Raw genomic sequence first — 7,300 nt, forward strand, 5'->3', positions numbered from 1 at the left:
TAATTGCTCTATTTGACGCTCTCAAATTGTATTTTAATTTCGCATTTCCCTTTTTATCATTTCTTGCTTTTCTGCTCCTCGGGCTGTGTGACTGCTGTCCTTAAGTTGCTTTTGTTCCGTTTTTTATTTGTTTTGTTATAGGAGTGGGAAGGTAGTGTGGGGTTAAGGAAAATGGAAATGGGAAAAGACAGGAACTCTCTAGGGTGGGAGTGTGGGAAAAATTAAGTCCTAGGGAAGGGAAATCCCGACTTACAGCAGAATGAGAAGTCTTTTAAATCAATTGAAGGATGAAGGATCTTTGATTATTCGCGACAATATGGATAATTATTTTAATTAAGAATTAAAAGTCTCACTTTTTTATTATAAAAGTTTTAATTTTTTATTCGAATTTATCGGGAACATGTATTCCATTTTAGTTAATAACTTTAATGGATCTAAATGGATCTAAATGATCTTAGAATCACCTTTTCTTTTAAAATAAAACAAAATAAATACATTTTTTTTAAATCTTTCGTTTTCGTTAAGTTCAAAAAACTCCACAAATTTTATATTAGCTCTTCTTGGTACTTATGATGTTAATTTAGAGGTTCTTTTTGTTAAGCCATTTTCAAAAGTTGAAATGGAATAAAATCTTTTGCTGATCTTAACCTTTAAAGTTTGTAATATTTTTTTAAAATGCTTTATTATTTTATCTATAATTATTTTCATAATATATATCCTTATTGTTGCTTCCTTATTCTTTTATTCCAAGTTGCCTTTGGGAATCCTTTTTGGCCGTAATATCCAGCCTTCCGCCAACCTGGCCAGCATACCATAGTTGTTCTACTTTATATTTTTGGGGGTTTCTTTGGTTTATATATAATTTTATATTCCTATTTTCCATCTTCATCATCTTCGGTGGCGTACTGCGTACTTTTTTGTTTTACGGCGGTTTATTGTGTTATGTGGCAGTGTGGCGGGCAAACTTGTATCTATTTAAATTTTGTGTGTGGCAACATGTTTATTTTATAACCTCAAGGCAGGAGCTGATGCTTGAAGGTGAGGGGTGTAGAGTGGCATGGAGTAGGGGCATGAGGCATGGATGGTGTGTGGAGGGGGCCAGGCGGATGGTACTGAGTTTTGCCTTCATGTTTGACGGAAATTTAATTGAATACACCGCTTTACTTTATACTGGGGGCGAAAAGGGGGCGGCCTGAGGGGCGTGGTATGCGTGTGTTGGCCGCAAAACATTTTCCGCAAGTGGGCGTTGGTAGGCGGTGGGTCAGGAAACAGGACAGCAGCTCGCTAAAACAAATGGCAATCAAGTTGAATTGTTACACACACACACATACAAGGGGTAGATGGATGGGCAAGGGGAGTTGAAGGGGAAAATATGAGTAAAGTTTTGTGGGTGCAAGCGAGATGAAAGACCTGTCAGCCGCTGGCTAAAATTTACTCAACTTTTTTGATTTAATAATGAAATGAGTGTCAGTATATGGATCGCTATTTATCCGTGTGTTTGCGTCCTTGTCTGTGTGTGTGTCCCTGTCCTGCCATGTCTGTGTGTGTATGTGTGAGTCTGCCAGTGTATGAGTAATCGCGTCCATGTGTGCAATGGCTTGCCACGTAAATGGCATCGCTTTGTGAAATCTGAATAGCTGACAAGCGACTCTTAAGCAACAGCTGGCTTAATCATTCCAACACTGTTCAAAAATAGTATAAATTCTTAAAAACCAAATACAATACCACTGCAAAGAAATAACTTTAATAGTTATTCATTTACAAAGAAATAATTCGAATCATTTATTATTATACCACAATTTGGTTGTATTTTATTTTAATTAGTTGTATTTTCTTATTTATTTAAGCTTTTAAATGGGATTTTGTCCCTTAAATTAAAGAAACAAGACGTATTTTGTAAGTCGTATTTGAGTTTATATTGAGATATATTTTCAGTTTAAAAATTGTAGTTTGCAAGTCTAAAATTAAATGATTTATAGACATGTTATTTTAAGCCAACTGATGCCAAACCTTAGAAAGCTTAACGAGTCATCATATCCAATTTAATAGTATTTTATTACGTTATTCATAATATTTTGCTTTTGGTTTACTTTTCATGCTCAAAAACAATATGTATTAAAAAAAAACATCTTCTAAGACCTTCAGTTTCTTATAACGTTATTGTTCATTAAAATTTCTAAAAACCAAAATATTTGTTTAAAGTGTTTACTTGTTATGCTTGTTTACTTTTCATAAAGTTTTAAATCAAAATTTAGATTTCATTATTTGTTGCTTGTTTTAGTTATGAATACACGCCTGTTATCAGAAGCCCCTTTGAATATTCGTCAGTGTATGGAGAGCAAATAACTGGATTTGTGTAAGAGAACTTGGCTCGGAGCCGTAATCTTTCCATCAGTTGATGACTGACGAGCGGCCGAGCGAGAAATAAAATTAAACAAATGCAAAATACAAGATGCAGAATACAGAATAGAAAATACAAGATAACAAGCCACTCGAGCTCCAGAGCCCGAAATTCAATTACAGCTGCTTCAGGTTGCAGGTTGCAAGTTTCTGGCTGCTGGTGGCCGGTTGCTGCTAGCTGGTGGCTGGACGTTGCAAGTTGCAAGTGTGCCAAGTGTGGCAAGTGTGTGTGTGTGTGTGCAACACTCGAAGGAGCACTTGACACTGGACCCTCTGGCCACATGCTTGAATTGATTTAATTGAAATTTTATTCGAGCAGGACCTTCGGCCCCATTGTGCAACAGTTGTCCTGCTGCAGGATTCCCTTTGTTCATTTGTTGCATTTTAATTAAGAGTCCTTTGAGTGTGTGCCACAAACACATGTACGTGTATGTCCCTATATAATAACAACAATAAAACCAAATCTAGCCACAAGATCAAAGCAACCCCCAGAAACACAGTCAACCAACGAGAATCATATAAAAAATAAATTTAACATATGGAATATTTATTTGGGTTTTGTAAAAAGTAAAATGGCAATTTGTAAAAACAAAGGCAGTTAAAGTTAAAGTAATAATAATAACATGGTTATGTGGACTCCTGCTTATATAAAAAATCATATAAAAACTGGATCCATTCGAGGTTGTTCATATGCTAAGTGGGCGCTTGTCGGGATATATAAGTGTCTCTTTATAAACCTATATACATACTATATATAGTCATGGTACTGTACTTATATCAAAACTTGAAAATCGAGAATACAGCTCAACACAAAAATAAACAATAATATTATGTGCCATTATTAGCAAAACTAATGCTGAACATATAAGAAATAAAAAACACAATTTAGCAAAAAAAACATAAACCCAAAACAAAACATATTAGAATGTTAAAAAAGTGCTCATAAAATTAATAGTGTTTCTTTTTTTGGATATTCTGTATATAGTTTTGTTGAACCAAAAGAAATTCTATATAATCATGTGTGTAATATTATATAAAATATTTAAAGTATTCTCTTATTTTTTTTGCACTCACTTAAGGTTAAGAATTGTATATAAGAAACTCATATGAAAAGCAAAATAAAACAGAATAGCTAATTAAACACTAAAATGTATATAGCAAGACATCCGATACTATATCGATAAAATGTAATATGTATGTAGAATGAAATTACGATTCGTTCCCCCTAAAAAAAAAACAAAAAAACTAAAAACACTGAAGCTTAATCAAAGTTCTCCCAGAAAACCAACAGTTCCCCCAGAAATAATAATTAAACGAGAACAGCCCTATATATATGCATATATATAGTATTATTAAATAAAGCATAAATCGCAAAAAGTATAAAATTATATCTTATATATAATAATAAACAAACATATATATACACGAAAAAAAATATATATAAATCTATATATATATACTATATGGTAAACGAACAAATTCTACAAATAAAGGACAAAAATATATTTATTAAAATTAAAGACAAAGTTTTTATTTCAAAACGGATGGGTTGTTTGAGGCATTTAGTTGCGAATTTTAAGCGGGAGTCACTATTAATTAAATTTTAAGTTTATTTAGTTTATTTTAGCTTTTGAATTTAAATTTCGAAATCTCTGTAACGAAAAAGTTTTAAGCTTATCTGAGGTCATACCAAGTCAACCAATACGTTTGTTTAATATGATAGTTTTCATACGTTTTGGTTGAAAACTTTTTAAGTTTTTTATTATGAATTATGCAGAAAATTAAAAAAAGACAGTCTGATGAATTTGTATTTCATCAATAATTTTTTAGAAATACCATTGCTCCTGTTAAGCCTTTATAAGTACATATATCTTTAAACTTATTGATTTATGAACAGGTTATGAACTTAAATTTCCAAAGTTAGATTTATTTTGTAATAAAAAATTGCATTAATGTGTTATATAATAATTTGGTATCTAGATTATCTTAGAATAATACTGTAGAATATATAGAATACACATTCCATTTGTTGAGAGAGTTGGAATAAAAATATAAATTTTAATAAAATTCTTTTTAGGGGCAAACAAGTTTTGTTTTTAGATTAAACTACTACTTTTTTTGGTAAAACTTTAAAAAATTTTCAAACCAAAACAAGGCAAGCTTGAAGCCCAATTACAGCTTATTAAAATAACTTGTCAAACAAACAAAGGCATATTTATATGTATTTATTAAAATTAATCAAAAACTTTAAATTACCAGAAGTGAGTTTTGAGATTGAGGAGAGGAATCGGCAAGGGCAAGGGGGCGGTGAGGAGGTGGGCCAGCTGCACAAGTCAAAGTTTGAATCGAGAGTTGTAAAAGCAAATCTGCATATGAGGTACGAGGTGGAAGGGGCGGGTGGACTGCTGGTAACAACAGACAAGACAAGGCGTCCGAGCAGCTGCACCAACAGCAATTTCCCAACTAGGACCCCCCTTGGAATATCTGGATATCTCGCTCAGAGGCAGGATATCCGTTTCTGCGCCGAAAGGAAGTTGTTGTGAAAATAACACAGCAAATAACTTTTGCCACCGCAATGAGCACTGAGCTGCATCAGTACGGCCTGTCTCCGCCCGGGCCCTCGCCCCCCTGCAAAGTTCTACAGATTTCCACACAAACATACATATATTATTTAAAGCATATACATATATCTACCGACTACAATACATATGTCACGAAAAAGAGTTTGTTTTCGGAGTGGCGTCAGCAGAGTTGACATTTATAGCAATTACATATAATAAACCACAAAAAATAGCAAGAAACCAAAGACTAAAACTTCTATATTTTTATTTAAATATGCAGAGATATACTTAAGGACAAACTTTTGCGTTATTTCTTTAAAAATCCCTATTTTTTAGCAGCCTTGCCTTTAAAGTGAGCCTTGTACACCTCACATTTGATGAGCAAATTTTCTAATCATATTTTAAATACTTTCACTTTCAATCAGTGCCTGCTTTGCCGTCACTTTTTCCACTTGCCCCCACACCGGCCCCCATCCGCGACCCTTGACAGCCGTTACGAAACCCAATGGGCCATGACCGACCGCAGCCGTTGGCCAGAATAAAATGAAACAAAAATTATGCAGGGCCAGTGGCGGGGCAGAGAAAAAGGGTTGAGTGAATACACTGAAAAAAGTAATTTGAAAAATGTCAGAAGAGATTTTCTTAATATTTAAAACAATATTTACAAATGTGAAAACTTCAATAGGAAGGCTGATGGCCATATAATGAAGGCTAACCCGGTGCTCTTCGTATTTGGGCCTATATCTTTGAATTCATAATTTCGTAAAAGAAAAAACACTTGAAAAATTGTAAATTCCTTAAAAAATTTTTTTAAACCACATAAACCACTTGTAAACCAATTATAGTTTTCATTATGTTATAAGGCACTTTTTTATTTCATCTGAAGAAGAATTTCCTTTAGAATCTAATGAAAGAAACTTTTATTATTCTTAATTTCTGAAACTATTGGTATTTTTCTATTATTGGTATTTTCTATTTGGTATTTTCTATTTAAAACTATTCCTAAATTCTGTAAACTATTCTTAAATAACATTAATTAAATCTGGAGCTGCTTCATAAATATTTATTTTCATTTCTTGTTTATCCAAAAGTAAATATATTTTTTTCTCTGTTCCACTGGCTTGGCATCTTGGCCATCAGAAATTGACTTTTAATGAAAACAATTGAAAATTCGCGGTGTCTGCGCGGGATCCCAAAATGGTGTTCCAACCTCCCGGCCAGGAACTGGAGGCTTCTCCGTTCAACTGGCAAACGGGTAAACGGGCAAACAGGCTGCGGTTATTAATTTCAATTAAAGCATTTAACCGTAGAGCCGTCGAAAGTGAGCAGTGCCTTTATTTCCTTCTGTTGGCCTTTTGTTTACAGAAAACCCACCAGACCTGAGCCTAGTCCTCCTCCCATCCAGTCACCCGTTTACATTAATTAGGGCGAGAAAGTTCTGGGGGAAGCCTTTCAAGATATTCAACTCATAGGTGACACAGTGGCCCCGGGAGAAGTTCCTTAAAGCTGTCTGTTGAGATGGTCTTTCAAGCCCATCGGGCAGGCAGGGAAGCGGAAAAACCAAACTGCATTTTCCTGATAAAATCGTATTTCACGAAATCATCAAATTAGCCAAACAGTCAAGCAGTCTGGCAGTCACTCAGTCAGTCAGCTAGTCAGCAGCAGAGATGCCATGTTTTTGGCCATTTAAGTTCCAGGGTCCGCCAAGGCAGCTGCCAAATAAACAAAACTGGCCAAGTGCAACTGGCCAAGGGGTGTGGGGCTGCTGGGAGAAATGCCACAGGGGTGGCACAACAGGGCGTGGGGCGGTCCGTGTTTATATTTTTGGGGAAACAGACAGCAGACTGCGATAAGGAACAACGTCGGTAGATGCCATGGCTTTTGGATCTTGGCATTTTAACTTAATTTAATTTTTATAATTTTGGGACAACATTCTGCAACAAAATCTAGAAAGAAAGAATACATTTTCTTCTTTAAAAAAAATGTATACCCCCTACAAGAAAAGCATTTTTGGAAAATGTAAGCATTCGGCATTAAACAAAAATGGGAAGGAAGGAACAAGGTTGTTCTTCAGATTAAATAATGTATGAATGGTATGTATAAAACTAATGAAGTTGTATCCTTGATTCCAATCCTTACATAAAAATGCCTTGTATCAGACCAATTTCGTGTAATATTAATTTTCAAAAATGTCATAAGCTTCGAGGTCGGAGCCATGAGTTTTGAAGAATCAGTTGAAGTTCGACTAGGCGTTCTTTACACCAAAAGTTTCCCTTCAACGCGAAACTTAAGCATGATCCCTCCGGTGGTCCTCATTTTCGGGTTTTATTTCATTTCTT

Source organism: Drosophila bipectinata, chromosome XR (genome assembly GCF_030179905.1).
Source record: "Drosophila bipectinata strain 14024-0381.07 chromosome XR, DbipHiC1v2, whole genome shotgun sequence".
Classification (NCBI taxonomy): domain Eukaryota; kingdom Metazoa; phylum Arthropoda; class Insecta; order Diptera; family Drosophilidae; genus Drosophila; species Drosophila bipectinata.